A 16,899-nucleotide genomic window follows, 5' to 3' on the forward strand; every position below is an offset into this window, starting at 1 on the left:
CCACCCTACCCGAATGGAATTAAATGTACGCAAGGCCGGAGTAGGCAAAAAGGTATAATAGAGGCCCTGGCACCAGCCCCAACTTCATCGCCAGGACTCTCTTACTGCAGCCGAAATGGCCTTTTGAGCTCTGAAAAGAAAGGACTCTGGTTCCCCCTACAGGACTGTCCTGGAGTTTGCTGGATTAGCGTGAGATTAAGTCAGATGGAAGAGGAAAGGGCGACAAGCGAACTCAAACTCAAACGGGCAGTTTGTGGTTAGCAGAGGGGTGGGTTGGCTCACTTTGCCCTCCCATAATGTACCTGGCATCTGATAACGACTCAACCACGATGACCAAGGGGGTTCCAGGTCACAGTGCCCAAGGTGTGGAAGGAAGGGCCTTTGAGAGTCCCCAGAGGTCACCTGCTCCATAACTGAGGCGGCTGGACTTTCAACTCCTACATCTAGATTCTCTAAAGCCCAAAGCCTTCTAAGTAAACCCCACCCTACAGTCAGTGGTTTCATTTAAAATAATAATAATAATAATAAAGGAAATTAAAAGTGTGAGTTCTCTTTTTGGGGTCTGATGTCTTTGGGGGCAGAAAGAGGTTGAGAGAGAGAGAGCTTTAAAAGAGAAAGGTCTGTAACCAGAGTAGTGATAGATGTGTTCACAGTATACATTTATATGTACGTGTATGTATATGTATATACGTGCATATACATATACAATATATCATTATCTCAGGTAAGCTTACAAAGAATACTATGAAATAGGTGTCATTTTATAAATGGGGAAACCGAGGCATAGAGAGTTTCAGTAACTTGCTAAGAGTCACAAAGTAGGTACGTGGCAGAGCCAGGCTTCGGACCTGGGCAATCTACCTCCAAGGTCCATGTTTCTCAATACTATATTATGCTTAAGCTATAAGCCTATCTAGCCATAATAGTTACACTTTAAAAAATTAGTCTAACAGTCTTGTCCAATCAGATGAAAGACTAAAGCTTCCTCCTTGCCCCAGTCCCCTGACAAATCCTACCAGAATTGAATTGGTACTCCCAGGTGGGAAAGGAAATTGAGAGGAAAAGTAACTCATTCCATTCTTTGGAAAAATTGAGTTAATGACAATTCTATAACTTCTCAGCTTTCGAACAATTTTTTTTTTTTTTTACCAGCCCCCTCTTCTGAGCTTCTTGGTTTATTCTATACTAGTAGTCAAATGAGTAAAAATCATCCATGTTACTATTGTTAGTCCATCTTGAATGGACCATCATGTTAGAGAATATGGGCTCTACTCTTTGCCTGAGCTTTATTTTATTTTGGAAGGGGGCAGGAAGCCTCAGTGGCACATGCACCTTGGCAATGGCACTGAGACTGAATTGCTGTAGTGGGACAAGAAATGAATTCATTAAGTTCTGTCCCTGTGATTGGGCTCTGAAGAAGGCAGCCCCAGCAAAGTGGAATGCTAAAGGTTTTAGATGTTTGTCAGGAAGCTGATTGCTGTTCCAGTGGTTTCTGTAGCTGAAACTGCCTCTAGGGAAATTATTCCCCTGTAAGAGATTTCCAATTGTGTTCACTTGATGTTGCTTTGTCAGGGACATGCTTTAAATAAGATGCCCTCTGTAGGTAGCAGAGATTCTAAATCCTCTCTGACTTGTACAGCTCTGTGATATGCCAAATTGGAAATAACATTCTAAAATGAATGTCTTCAAGGAACAACTTCAGCAGTAGGTTTTCATCGATGCCAAACCCTCTCCAGATGGCTGTACTTCATCTGGGGTATTATTGGAACAGTCTCCCCAAGCAACCTAAATCCCTAGGACTGGACAGATATTTACCTTCCCATCATCTTCAAAAAATAGATGCCTTGATTCTTCTCGATGAGATCAAGGCCGTGATGGATTGACCGGGCTAGCTGATCCAGTAGGGAGAAAATGAACACTGGGAAGCAGCTCCAAGACACTCATGCACTTATTCAACTGAACACCTACTGTGTGCAATTCACTGATTCCTAGGAGTGGCCCACAGATGGGGAAAACAGCTCTGCCTTAAAGATGTTGGTAATTTAATTGGGTGGGTACTTTATAAGGAAGAATGAACAATAAATGTCCAGGAGTTCAGAGGGAGGAAAGTTGGCCATCCCGGCCCAAAGTGGATCCCAGGTATCTAAAAAGTAAGCATATTCCTCTAGAGCAGTACTGGCCAGCACATTCCCTGGGAGCTCATTAGAAGTGAAACTTCTCGGGACCCCATCCAAACCTATAGATTCTTTGGAGAGTGGGGCTGAGGAACTTGGTTTAATAAATTATCCAGGTAATTAATTGCCATATTGGGTTGGCCAAAAAATTTGTTTGGGTTTTTCTGTAACATCTTATGGAAAAACCCGAACGAAGTTTTTTTTGCCAACCCAATACATGCTGAACTGTGTATTAGATACATTAGTATATTAGTGTATATTATAATATAATTGACAATATATTAGAATCGCCTGGGGAGCTTTGAGACTTCCCTCCCCACCTCCTCCCTCTGCCCCAGCCCCAGCCCCAGCCCCAGCCCCAGCCCCAGCCCCAGCCCCAGCCCCATCCAGGCTCTACTTCAGACCAAGTACATCAGAATCACTAGGGTGGAACTCAGCCATCGTAATGCTTTAGAGTTCCCTGTGTAATTCCAACGTTCAGCTGAGTCTGAGAAGCCCTCCACAGGCGTGGTTCTTAAATCAGGAACATACCCGAATACCTGAAAAACTTAGGAAACAAGAACAAATACATGTGATCCCCTTCCCAGATCTATTGAGTCAGAGTCTCCGGTCATCATTAAGGATAGTTGCTTTAGAACAAGGACACTACGTATTCTAGATAGATCAGTGGCTTTCAAACTTTGGCGTGCATCAGAATCACCTGGAGGGCTGGTTAAAACATAGGTTGCTGGGCCCCATTCCCAGTTTCTGATTCAGTGTATCTGGGTTGGGGCCTGAGGACGTGCCTTGCTAACAAGTTCCCGAGGAATGGCTGATGCTGTTAGTCTGGGGCTACACTTTGGGAACCAGTAGTCCAGTCTAGCATGAGGCTGACCATGATTTCTAGTAGTGGCTGCTATGCCTGTTTCCAGGATTCTCATATTCTAGTAAACCTTACTATTTTTACCTACCAAAATATCAGTATCTTTATGGATGTAATCCCTTATTTCAGTATATTTTTGAAATTAAAATCTGAATCATTTACATCTTGAGATATACCCAGTGTATTATATTCCACCATATAATTTCAACTTGAACAGAGGGGCCCTCTTTAGAAAGACCTCTGATCTTTCATATGTGACTCTATTCTAAGGTATTCCAAGTCCTGGGTTACTAGTGAGAATAAGGACCTTTGTTTGTGTTTATTAGTCACTCATATTTCCTCCAGAGCCAGTTTGGGTGGATATCTCTTCCTAAACTCCCTTGAATTGGGATAGAGTTGGCTCATTAAGGAAAATAGGAAGAGGATGTGTTGGAGATTTGGAAAGAAGAGGGGAGGGGAGAAATCCCAGGCCCAACTCCCATCCCTTCCCTCAAGCCTGCCCTTCTCCCTCCTCTGAGATAAGAGTCCCTCAGCTCCCTTCTCCTAGAAAGGATTCTGTTAGGGCCTGACCCCTCTCCTCCCCCAGGATCATTTATTTTAACAAACCTTCTTCCCCAGTCATCCTACCTAGAGACGCTGAGATGCCCAGGCCTGGACCTGGCCCTGCTGGCCAAGGTAAGGGCAGATGATGGGTGATGAGCAGAGCTCCGTTTTTAATGAAACACACTGTATTACTAGAAACAAGTACCAAACACCAGCACGGCACCACTTTGCTCCCATATGACAATCACTATATTTTCCCAGATAAGAACTGAGCAACCCACCTCACAAAGGGCACTGTTTCCTTCAGTATTTCCTGGGTGGATTGAAAAACATCCTCCCGGCCCGACCAGGGGCACAGCAAACTCTTCCCTTTTGTAAAAACTCAGTCTCACAGTCTCTGACCTTTATATTCTCATCCAACCTCCCTCTCCACCCCTGTTTGTCTGCCTCTTTGTGAGTGTCTCGCCTCTTTTCTCCAACCACCCTACTTACCAGCCACTCCGACCCCAATTGCAGATATATCCCATCTCCACAACTTTGGTAGTTCCCCTGTCTAGCTGTCCTCTCTAAATATTTACCTGAACTCAACCAGTTATGATCTGGACTCTTAAAACTATTATCATCTGTATCTCGAATGGGCGGTCTTCTGATGTTGGCTGTGTTTTTATAAGGAATACGTACAAGTCCTGGCTCAACTAGATCAGGAATTGGCAAGTCTGGCTCACTGCCTATTTTTGTAAATAAAGTTTTATTAAAACACAACCACCCATTCATTTACATATTGTCTTTGGCAATGAGACAGAGACTTATGGCTCACAAAGCCTAAAAGATTTACTATCTGGCTTTTTACAGAAAGTTTGTGATCTGACCCCTGCTCTAGATCAGCAACTGTGTTACATATTCTTGTACATTCCTCTAAAGGTCTGCACATCCTAGCTACTAATCAGTTTTGATAAAATGAACTTTCCTCTGATATTGCTTAGAAAGGTACTAGTAATAAAACAAAATCTTATATTTGCTGTTTTATTGTTATTATGATTAGAGTTACCATGTATTATGTAGCAAGTATTGCACCAAACTCTTTATATGCTTTCTCATTTCATCCTCTTAACAGCCCTATAAGACAGAAGAACCTGGAACTGGGGGAGGTGAACTATCTCCTTAGCTCTGACTTCTGAAAGTGATGCAGTAAGGATTTGAACTCAGGGCTTTGTGATCTTAGAGCCTACGCTTTTAATTACTACTAGGTACTTACTGTTCAGTACTAACCCTTATATGTGAGGAGAGATGGAAATCTTCAAAAACCCTATCAAGGAGAGAAGGCATATAAACAAAACTGGCGTATGGTAACAAGGGAACTAGAAAGAGGCAGTGGCCCTGAAAGCGAGCACCTCCTTAGATTTTGTTCCTTGGGCCCCTCACTCACCTTACCCTAATCTCAGCCCTAGTTTAAGGAACCCTATTATGTTGTTATTATCTTTTTCACTTATTCTTTCACTCAACAAACCTTAAAACAACTGTAATATGTTAGTTGCTGTGCTGGGCTTGGAGTTTAAACTGTGAGTAAGATGTCTTTCCCCCATGATGGGAAAGACAAGTCTACAAACCCCAGGCTGTAAACCCAAATGTTTACAGAGGCAGGAAGATGACAAATGAGTGAAGCCTGACAGGGAAGGCTGTCTGGCTGGGTAGTGAATACTCCTCTTAAAAGCATAGCCATTGATCACCTTTGGCTGATTCTTGCCATATTGACACCTTCTCAATGTCCAGTGGCAACTTCTCCCCCTCCCTCTCCCCGTCTGCCCTCTGTCCTTCCCCCCACTCTCTCTCCTGCATCTTCTCCTCACCCTCCTCTTCCTGCCCCTCCCCCCCATTCCCCCTCCTCCTCCTCCAGATCAATTATTTTTGGCTACAGTGACTTGCCTTTTAGAGACTGATGTAGGCTATTTCTCTGCCAGGGACACAGGAAATTCTGGTGTCTTCTCTGTAGAATATGGTCTTCTTAGACTGTTTTCCCTCTTACTACATCTATTGTGTGGTATCATTACAAAGCCTATGACTTGGCATCTGTTGACAACACTGAACAGGTTACAGCAGATTAACAGCTAAATATTCTTAATATGGTAGGTGAATATCTTAGGCAACTTAGGACACTGTAACTTGACTTTGCAAACCAAGTCAGAAATCCTTTCCCAAATGTTATGGCCACTGGAGCAAAGTGCACATTGTCTGAGGCCCTCTTATTCTGATTTTTTGTTTTTTAAATTTATTTTAGGAGATATGCCTTTGCTTCCCTCCTGTTAGTCAAAGCACTTCTAGTCTGGTGGAGAGGAAGGGCCAGGCTCGATTGCAAGCACAAAGGGACCTATGAGAAACACAGATGCTACATGCTTTTACCTGCATTTACCTGGCCCCCCGGTGTCTGTCCTCTTCCAGTAACTCAGAGGCTCTCCCCAGCCCCTTACTTCAGCACCCTTGCGTTTTCCAGGCCACTGTTCTGCAAAGATTTGCTGTGTAGTGCTGCCACCTAGTGAGAGAAAGTAGGAATGGACACCATAAGAGCTGCTGTCCTCAGAATTCGCTCTTCTTGAATCCTGGTTAATTAACCTCAGCTGAAATTAGGTCTAAGGTGTTTTTTCTTTTTTAATTAATTATTTATTTATTTAGTTTGGGCTGTGTTGGCTCTTCGTTGCTGCGCGCGGGCTTTCTCTAGTTGCGGCGAGCGGGGGGCTACTCTTCGTTGCGGTGCATGGGCTCCTCATTGCAGTGGCTTCTCTTGTTGTGGAGCATGGGCTCTAGGCACGCGGGCTTCAGTAGCTGAGGCTCGTGGGCTCAGTAGTTGTGGCTCACGGGCTCTAGAGCGCAGGCTCAGTAGTTGTGGCGCACGGGCTTAGTTGCTCCACGACACGTGGGATCTTCCCGGACCAGGGCTCAAACCCGTGTCCCCTGCATTGGCAGGCGGATTCTTAACCACTGTGCCACCAGGGAAGCCCAGGTCTAAGTTTTTGATGCTGAGAAGATAACCCATCCCTCAAAGGGTCCCCAGACTATGTATAGAAGCCTGAAAAAGATGACTGTCAGTCCAATAGCTAGGATTTTGAGAAGGAGGCATATGTATTCAGGCTAAACGTGTGCTGAAACCACTCCCCTAACAAAACCAAATCTCAGCGGGCATCCAACACAGGTCTAGGAGAGGAATTCTAGCCTGAATCCAGAGTGAAGATGTTACCTGTTTCATTAAAGTGAAGGACCATCTTCAATTGTTTACATAATCTTTTTAAGCCCAGGAGGATATTTTCCTCCCATCTTTTGACTGAATTGGTTTTGGATTTGAAAGAAATATTGAAGTGATCTGTCACTTTCCTTTTCACACATCAAGCTGTCAGCTTACAAAAATGAAAGAATTCACAGAGTCTGAATAGACATGTTTGTCAAACCTAAACAGAAATAGGAACTTTATTAATAAACTTGAGTGTAGTCATAATACATATACCTCAATATAGCAGCACCTATGTATGAAACAGAACTGTGGTGCTGAAATGAGATGCCTCTGTGTTAGTAGTGTTATTTTACTGTTTCCTCCTGGGAGGCGAGTTAGCAGAATATTACCGTTGATTACCATTGGGTGGGTTTCAAAGGTCATTTCTGTAGAAGATAATAGAGCTTTTCATATGATATGCTTTCAGTCCCCTAGTAGATGCAGAATTATATGAAAAGAGGCCGAAAAAAGTTGTGAATATTTTTTATCCTGAATTGTATCAACTTATTTTAGGGAAGAGAAAGCCTGTTTATTTTTCCTGTTACGACATTTCTGTCATTTCCTTTGACTCTCTGGCTGGACTTCATCTCAGCAAAGTTGAAAAATATATATATTTTAGATGGGAAAAAAAAAAAAGGGGGAAGAGACCAGAAGAGGAGTGAGAGCTACAATAGAAGGAAAAACAGAATTCTGGATGCCCTCTTGCCATATGGAAAGTTAAGAGATTTCAAGGAGGAAACACATTCGAGCAGTTGGCTGTGTTATTCCAGGGATAACAGGAATCCTGGAAGCATTTGTGGTTGGTGAAGGGACACTTCAGTTATCTGACTCTGGCTGCTAGAATGAGGCAGTTAACAGGGCAAGAAAAACAAATACCCATGCGTGCAGATCTCCTTTTGTCCAAATTGCTTCCACTGGGTATAGGTAGCAAAGGAAAACAACTGCTTCCGGAGGGGAAAGAGCTACTGAGTCCTCCTGGAATTAGGTTTCCAGAGCCCTACAGGTTCCAGGATCTTCAAAAATGATCAGTAGCGTGTGTGTGTGCGTGTCCAGGAGGACGGGGGGGGGGGGGGGGGTGGGGTGGTTTGTGTGTGTTTTAAAATAGCCAACCCATGTTGAAGTCGCAATCTGAAAATGTGTGTGGAGAGAAAATCTTCATGATTCTTAGCTCTAATGGGCCAATTTATGAAGCCAGCATTATCTCTCTTCTCTGCTGGTGTGTGTGCAGTCTGGCCACCCTTTATGCCAAAGACCTTGAGCAGACCTTGGCTGAAACCCCAAGGTATACTCCCTGTTTTCTGTCAGCAGCGATCTGTGGAACGGATTGGTGTGGGCTGCGTTGCCTTGGGCAGAGTTCATGTGTCATTCAGGAGGCGATGCATCAGGCCACAGAGGCAGAACGACGCTGCCTTATGTCCAAGGAAATGAGTGAATCAGAAAGCCGGATGGGGGCCACCTCTAAGGACGTGAGGAATCGCAGAGAGCAAAACTGGAAGGACTTGGGAACAATGTGTCCTTTATTGTACTTACGAGAAAACGGGGGCTCAGGGATGCCAAGGAATTGGCCCACATTTCTTCTACTAATTAATTAATTCTTCCATGTATTCCACACTGATGCCTGAGTGCCTCTCGGGCCAGGCTTTGTTCTCAGACCCGGGGTTATGAAGTGGGCAGGTGTCACACAGGGAACAGAAGCTTGTCACAAGTCAGTCTAAAAGCGAAACCTGATTGAGAGCCAAGAGTCTAGGGACGGAAAAAGGGGGAAAGGAGAAAAAGAGATCTACCTTGGTGCTGTACAGTTTGGGCACTGATTTGACAATCTTTAATAATGATAACTGTCAGTGTATAATGGGAGGTTAGCCCACGTAACATTTCTTAGCACCCACCAGACTCATCATTGCAGTGGTACTTATAAGATTATTTTTTAGTCTCCTTCTCCTGCTCTGGACCCCGACTGTGAGTCCCACCATGCAGGTACCTTTCTTGGCTCTATGTTTTACCCCCAGAACCTGCCAGAACACTTGACATATGGTAAATATCCATTGAGTGAATGATAAAATGACAAGGGTGCCCAAGTTTCATTCTATAAGATAAGGCTCAGCAAACTTCTATAAAGAGCCAGATAGTAAATGTTTTAGGCTTTGGGGGGCCAGGTGGTCTCTGTCACAATTATTCAGCTCTGCCTTTGTAGCGGGAAAGCTGCCATAGACAATACGTGAAAGAATGGGCATGGCTATATCCCACCAAAACTTTGAGGACACTGAAATTTTAATTTCATCCAATTTCATGTCCATGAAATATTATTGTACTAATATTTTTGAACTATTTAAAAATGTAAAAAAAAAAAAAAATTCTTGGCTTGCAGGTTGTATGGCAAGAGGTGAAAGGTCAGATTTGGCCCACAGGCTACAGCTTACCATCTGCTGCTATAGGAGTAGCTTAATGGTTAGAGTAAAGGTTTTATGAGATTTTTAATTGATTGATTGGCTCATCCATTCAAGCATTTACTGAGGACGTGCTCTGTGCCAGGCTCTGTATCAGGCAATGGACATACAACAGAAATAGGACGCGGTGTCTGTCTTCAGATGGTTTAATATCTAATTGAAGAAGATACATGTAAAAATAAAAGTGTAATAAACATATATAGTGAAGTGACCTAAGCTTGGCACAGGGAAGGAGTGGTCAGTTCTATTCCATTCACAGAGGTGGTGTTGTTTGCACCACCAAGGTCTGAATGATGCCCAGGAATAGACAGGGAAGGAGCCACGTGAGGAAAGGTTCCGAAGCAGTTTCTTTTATGGGACCTGAATCCCTCTCCTGCAGGTAGGTGTGATGACAAGGCCCTGGAAAGGCAGCCCTGGGAGGCAGGGGCCATATCGGCCAGGACTTGGAGTCACGTGTGAGGGAGTTTGCAGTGTGCATGTCTGATCTTGGAATTGTCTCTCTGAAAATCTTTTAGAATCCAGAAGTCTACAGGAAAGCGTGTGGAGAACACCCTGTGGGGAGAAATCAGGAGGGAAGTAGTTTGCAGACGGGGGACTACTTGATACTACCCAGAATCTAAGGGAGAAGTCATAAGGGCCTGTGTTCATTAATGCAGAAGCAGGAGTTATGGAGAGGTTGAGGGGATCAAGAGAAAGATTAAGGAGAAAGACCCTAATAGACCTTGTGGCTGACGGATGTGTGGAGGATGAGGGGGGTAGGAAAAATCTAGAATGTTTGGTTTGGGTTTGGATGTCTCCCCATGAATGGTACCATCACCCACCCACAGAAGATAGTGAAGGGCGGCATGTTTTAGGAGAGGGTAATTGGATCTCTCGTGCTTCCTTCTTTGGTGAATTTTTAAAGAGTTCTCCTCATAAGGTTTAATTCCTGTATCTGTCAAACAGGAATAATTATTTCTGTACTTCTCTGGGGAAACAGAATTGGAATGACTGGCCTCTCTCCGCAGTCAGAATGATGATTAGTTATCAGTATAAAGACAAGATCATTATCTTCAGCAGGTCAGATCTTTGAAGGAGGAGTCATGACAGTGTAGTAAATGAGAACCACACTGCCCATTTCATTAATGTATGTGAGGCGCTCTAAAATTAATTGGGGATTTCCAGCCTACACCTTTCAAATGTCACAGGCATCTTTCCAACATTCCCTATTTACAGATTGGAAAATCAATGTAGATGGAGTAATTGCCCCACTGCCTCTAAGTCAGTTTGCCTGTCTGGTGCTCAAAAGCTTTCTGTGTGTTCTCTCTCTCTTTGCCCATTGGAGAGTGCCAGTGGATTTTTATTTTTACTTTCCATGTAAGTTCCACGAATGCCATGTTAAGAACCATTGTTTTAAAAGTTTCCAGATACTTCTCATCTAGGTAGAGACCAAAAATTCACCTTTGCCGATGACTTTTATTCTTTGCTTTTCTTCGTTTTTCATTTTTTCTTACACTTCATTTTATTTTTTTTTAATTGAAGTATAATTGATTTACAATGTTGTGTTAGTTTCAGGTATACAGCAAGGTGATTCAGTTATACATATATATTCTTTCTCAGATTCTTTTCCCTTATAGGTTATTATGAGATATTGAGTATAGTTCCCTGTCCTATAAGTAGGTCCTTGTTGGTTGTCTATTTTATATATAGTAGTGTGTATATGTTAATCCCAAACTCCTAATTTATCCCTAGCCCTCCCCCCTTCTCCTTTGGTAACCATTTCTTTTCTATGTCTGCGTGTCTATTTCTGTTTTATAAATATGTTCATTTGTAGCTTTTTTTTTTAGATTCCACATATTAGCAGTATCATTTGTCTTTCTCTGTGATTTTTAGATAATTTCCTTAGAGATTAAAAAAGATTTAAGAAGAAACATTCCTAGCTCCTCTCAGTTGGCTTGGGTCTTTCCAGTCTCCATCTTGATCAAAACTAGAGGCAAAGATATTATCTCTACATTGTAGTCAGAAAACAATAAAACTCCCTGTCTGTTTTATTTCCTGACAATGGAAAGTGGTCCAGGAAAACATTAGTAATGATACAAGTAACATAAGGTTAGATTCTAAAAGGTTTTGCATAATACTTTTCTTGTCTGTCTGTTTCTGGCCAGTCTTAATTAAATAATCTGTTATACTACAGCTAATGGTTTATTTCTCTATCACCAACAATTTTGAAATCTTTCAAAATACTTTTGGGGATTCCAGAGCAAATGGCCTTAAACACCAACTTAATTGTCTGAGAGATTTTATTTGCTTATTAGAACTGTTGGGGCCATAGCATTATCTGCATGGGGGAGTAATTCCCCTGCTGCAGTCACTTTTACAGTTCCTTGCTCCTAGGATTATAGCTCTTTTTATATAAAAGGATGCTTGGAATGGGGCCACTCAGAGTACCAATTTTGGGTGTTTTTAACTGGGCCCAAAGTAATAACAATTTGAGTAGACTCAGAGTACCTCTTGGAGCCTGGAAAAAGGCAGAGAGAGAAAAGAGCAGGATTTGGGGACGTAATTCGAGATTAATACGTGATTCAACAGATAATGTATTGATCGTAGCTCTGCGCTTGCCTTGCGTGGGATGCTGTGAAACATAAGACACAATTTCAGCCTAGAGTAGCTTATTCCTGTTATGGATGTGGGAATTCAAAAATACCCGTCTACAACAGGAGCGTGAAGTCTTTGATGAGTATGATATATATATAACAATATATATAACAGATGAATATACATTAAATATAGTTTAATACATAAATATATTTATGTAAAATGTATCTAAGTATAGCTTTATATTTACACATAAATATGTAAACGGGTAAAATTTACACATAAATATGTAAATGGGTAAATTTTACATATAAACATGTAAATATAAATAGGTAAATAGAATAGAGGAATGCATAAACATTTAAATAATAACACTGAAGAGTAACCATGAAAAGATGTGCATTGTACACACAGATACACTTTTTACTTTGGAAAGAATTCACACGTTACCCATGCGTTGATTACATGAGACATGCACATATCTGTACACACACGTAATTGAGTTCAACTTAGGAGCAGAGTAATTGAATGATAGAACCTCATGTGCCTGACTTTCTCGGATCAGGTATCTTGTTGGCACAAGGCAGTAACTAATATTAAAACCAGTGGAATATACCAGTAGTTCCAAATGGAAAATCCTCCCTTGTCCTGCTCACCTTGCCCTGAGTGAATGAATACAGCATCAGCAAAACAGCTCTTATTTATTTCCCTACCCCACATCTGCCCTTGAAGGCTATCACATGGGCGAGGAATGGCGAACAGGCAGACAATGTTTCCATCATCAGGCGGCGCCAGCCAAGCCTGTGACTGACCTTACTGAGTGGATGGAAGAGCCTTGGAGAGACTGCACCTCCTAGAAAAATAGGCTTGTAAGTCAAGAGCAGGGTGTCAGCTCCCTGTGGAATTTCATGGCGAGAGTGAAAGCAGACCTAAATTTTGAGCTGTTGAGTCTCCTGCTTGAACGTTCAATTCTTAGCTTGAAAGAAATCTCAGTGCCAGAGGGGAGTATCCATAGGAGTGGAGTGGCCTCCATGACAAACAAAAACTGGGGTGTATCAGGATGGCTTGAGTTTACGTGTATTTGTAAGACACACAGCATTTCTACAGCTCTTCTACTGCATTTTGTGAATGCTATTGTATTTAATCAACTCTGTGAGTAGGGCTTCTTTTTCTCCCCGGTTTGGCAAACGTGGGTAAAGATGTTCCGAGAGGCCTGTGATTGGTCCCATATCCCACACCTGGAAGGCGACATGGCCAGGGCTAGAATTAAGGGTCTTTTTACCAGTCACATTACCACTGTGATATGAGAGCTATAGCGGGGCTCTGCCTTCTCAGTGCTGACTAGTTTAGGTGTATGTTCAGATGAGGTGAATTATTATCTGGTTTGGGAACCACATGTATGTGAGAGTTGAAAGCAGAGAGCTGTGCCTATTCCATGGGACTTCCTGGGGAGATGGGACTTGATCTGAGCCTTAAAGCATAGGTGGGGTTTGACTCAGTGGAGTGAAGAGGAGAGGGTGTTCCAGACGAGAGAAAAAGGTAAGCGGGAGGAGGAATTTGCATGCTGCTTTGGGGAGCCAGTAAGGAGACTAGTTTGGATGTATCTGAGTGTTTGTGCAGGGGTGGGGTAGCTGATGGATCTGCATTGGTGGTGAACGTAACTCGAATGGGTTCACCCCCTAAATGGCAGGCTGTTGGAAGCCCCCTTTGGGGAAGATCAGGGCACTGGAGGAGAGCCTTGCCTGTTACTCGGTTAAGCTCCTTCCCTTTGGCTCCCTCCTACAGATGCACAGTAGATGGAACTCATCCAGTTACCCATCTACCCACTCCTTCATTTCATGTCATTTTGTTTCATTCAGCACACATGTATTGTGTACCTGCTATGCGCCAGGCACCATGTTAAATCTTAGTGAAGTTACTAAAAGGAACCCTCAATATTTAGTGAATTAATACATGAATGAAAGAACAAAAGAAACGGGACAGTAATTTAAGAAGAAAGAGAAAAGGCAGTGATATAGTAGAAGAACAGAAAGAAAGGAGGAGATGGTGATACTGGACTATTTTTTTCCTAATACAAAAGCAAGAAATGCGGTGGCTTTTCATAACTGGCCTAGAATGCCATCTTAGGGGCTTAGGGAAAAATCAAAATGTATTCGAGCTCTCTTTAGACATTGGACAGCTTATGGCAGCATCTAAAATTGCTGGTAAAATTATGACCTTGTAATTCATAATATGTATTATATATTACATATTGTGTACTATATATTATGTATTATCATGTAATACATATGTAATAATATATTATGTATTATGTATTATTATGTATTACGTAATATGTGTAATATATTCCTTAGCACGCAGTGTGATTTATATACCAAGTCAGTTGCTTTAAAAAGGAATGGGGAGAAAACTCACACAACCGGAAGTGTATAAAGTGTTGTTACTTTTAACGTATAATTCTTTCATCTAAACCCCCATTGATAGAGGAGGGGTGGTGTGCTGTGGGTCAAGGTTATTGGCACAGTTCTTGCAGTGCTGGGTGGAGGTATAAGGGTTACTTATTACGCTTACACACTGGGGGCCAGGCTGCAACATCCAGAACACAGAATCCTACCCACTCTCTCCTAAGGGGAGCCATCACCTTGAACCCCTTCTCCTGAAATTATACCTGAGCATCTACCAGAACTTGACTTTGACTCGCATTAAACCCAAGCAAGAAAGCTAACTTCCTCTGGGAATCATCTCTCTCTGGAAGATGAAGGGGCTCTGTAGGACAGTTGTTAGGAGGCCATAAATGGGATCTTCACCACGTGTTCTAAGTCAGCATGGTTTTGGTCCCTGTTATGGAGCTAGCAAGGGAAAGAGCCAGGAGCTGGCTAGGACCCATGGAGGAGGGGCTGTGCGAAATATCCGATTCATACAAGTCTTCCTTCTGTGAGAAGGTGGAGGGAGAGGAGACCCTGCAGCCCAGTGATGAGGGGCGAAAAGCCCTGCACAGGAGTCCAGAGACCCAATTATGGTCCAGGGTGGGCCCCTGCCAGTCTGGTTGACCTTGAACAACTCACCTGTGAAAAGGACACGAGCTCTTGCCTTTGCTCCCTAAGGGAATTATTGTGAAGATCAAAGGAAATATATTATCTCTTTTAATCCTGAGCCAATGGCTAGGGTCATTATTTTTCTCTTGCTCTGCCTGTTTCATTTTCCTCTCGTTGCACGCAGTCCTTTCACCTCAGTGAAGATTCTCAAGGATGATGACCTGACTCAGACTTCCTTCTGTCTCGGTGTATTTTCTTTTGTTCAGTCTCATTTCTGTCTTTCCACTTATTCCTGACTGTTTTCTCTGAGCCTGTTAGAAATCTGGTCACTTCCCTGTGTAGGACCTGTTTATACTCCTCCTTTGACGTGATCACAGGCTTCTCTAGATCAGACCCTTAGATTCTCCTGACTCATTTCCTGTCTGCCCCTAACCCATGGGGCACCAGAGGCAAGGAGAATGGAGGCAGCTCGTTGCTGAGCAGAAGGGCCTTGCTGGGGCATTTGGGATGCAGGTGACCAGAGGCCATTGCTCACTGCACTGGTCCTGGAGAGGGTGCCAGGATGCTGTCCCTATTAAAGGCAGTGGGGCTTGGAGGACACTGCGGTGTCATGCTCAGAACCGCCCAGCCTTTGGCCATCCCTGAGGAACTTGGCCTAGGATGACGGGCTTTGACTTTGGTTGGTACCTTGCTTCTCCAAAACCCTAAACATGCCTCCAGTCCCTCCAAGATCAGCTCTTATTTTATTCCAACACGAAGAAGATTTCATTTTATGGGACTGAGTAAAAGAAGTCTGGACATCTTAATTGTATGTTTCCAAAGTAATTCTTTTATAATTTTTATTAAAATGACACATTGTCACATAAAAGAAATGGAAGTAACACAGAAAATGCAAAGGATACATCAAATAAACTAAAACATCATACAATTTTTGATAACATTAGGTGAAAATCATTTCAGACGTCTTTCCACGCATTAGATAAATGAATGTTAGGTAAACAGAAATTCATATAAAATGAGTTCATACTACACATGCTGTTTTAAAAATAAAAATGTCAAATTTAAGTTTATTTGAACATAACAGGAAAAAAATTGAACTGAAGGAATCGTTAAACATTGGTAACTTTTAGTTCCTAAGACATGTGGGTGTGATTAGGAGAAAACAATTAGGAAAACTAATGGAGGTGGAGTCATGCTTTAACTTTTTTTTTTAATTTGATGTAATAATGATGAACTTTCTGCTGTGAAAGGAGAGAAAGTTACCACATTTACATTTCCTCCCACATGCTTTCCCCTCACAAATTAGTTATTTTTAATTTGTCAAGGTTTTATAACATTCTCTTCTGGAACTAGAGTTCCCATTTTCATTTGGTCTTAGTTAAGTATTTTAAAGTGTGAAGTACTCACCCCAGGTCCTGTTTTTTCAGAGCTTCTTCTTACTGTTTTAGAGCAGATGGTAGTGGGGAAGGAAGATCCTTGGATTCAGGGTTATTCAGGATGAAATCTCTGGTGTGGGAGGTGTGGCTCGGGGGAGAGGAGGCCTGAGCAGTGACTGATCATGGACTTGGGGGATGTAGAACAGTGCAGGAGTGTTGTTGGCCTCTGGAGCTGGACTGCCTAGCCTTGAACACTGCTCCATCACCTAATTGCTGGGTGAGCTCGGGCAAGCTATTTAACCTCTCTGTGCCTCAATTGCTGCATCTGTATAATGGGGACAACTACTGCCCCCTCATTTAGGGTTTTGTGGGGATGAAATGAGTTATTTAAAAATGCTCAGAAAGGTATCTGACCCACTGGAAGTGTTTCTCTTATTAGAAAATCATGCTTTTTGGAGACGAGTATGTAGCAGGCGAGAAAGCACGTTTTCAGAACCTCAAACTCCTCGCCCTTCGCTAATCGTTTGCAGGGATCTTTTAAAATGTCAAATCCTTTTCAATCCAGTCATGTTGTTCACTTGCTTTAAACCCTTTTATGCCTTTCCTTGTTCTTTTTTTTCTTTTTAACATCT

The 16,899-nt window shown here is 42.5% G+C and overlaps 1 protein-coding gene across 14 annotated transcripts in view; it reads left to right on the top strand.

Annotated features, from left to right (window-relative positions):
• Positions 1–16,899, top strand: part of KCNMA1 (potassium calcium-activated channel subfamily M alpha 1) — a 786,057-nt gene that overhangs the window by 479,046 nt on the left and 290,112 nt on the right. The window lies entirely within an intron of this gene.

The sequence above is a fragment of the Balaenoptera ricei genome, chromosome 16 (assembly GCF_028023285.1).
Source record: "Balaenoptera ricei isolate mBalRic1 chromosome 16, mBalRic1.hap2, whole genome shotgun sequence".
NCBI lineage: Eukaryota > Metazoa > Chordata > Mammalia > Artiodactyla > Balaenopteridae > Balaenoptera > Balaenoptera ricei.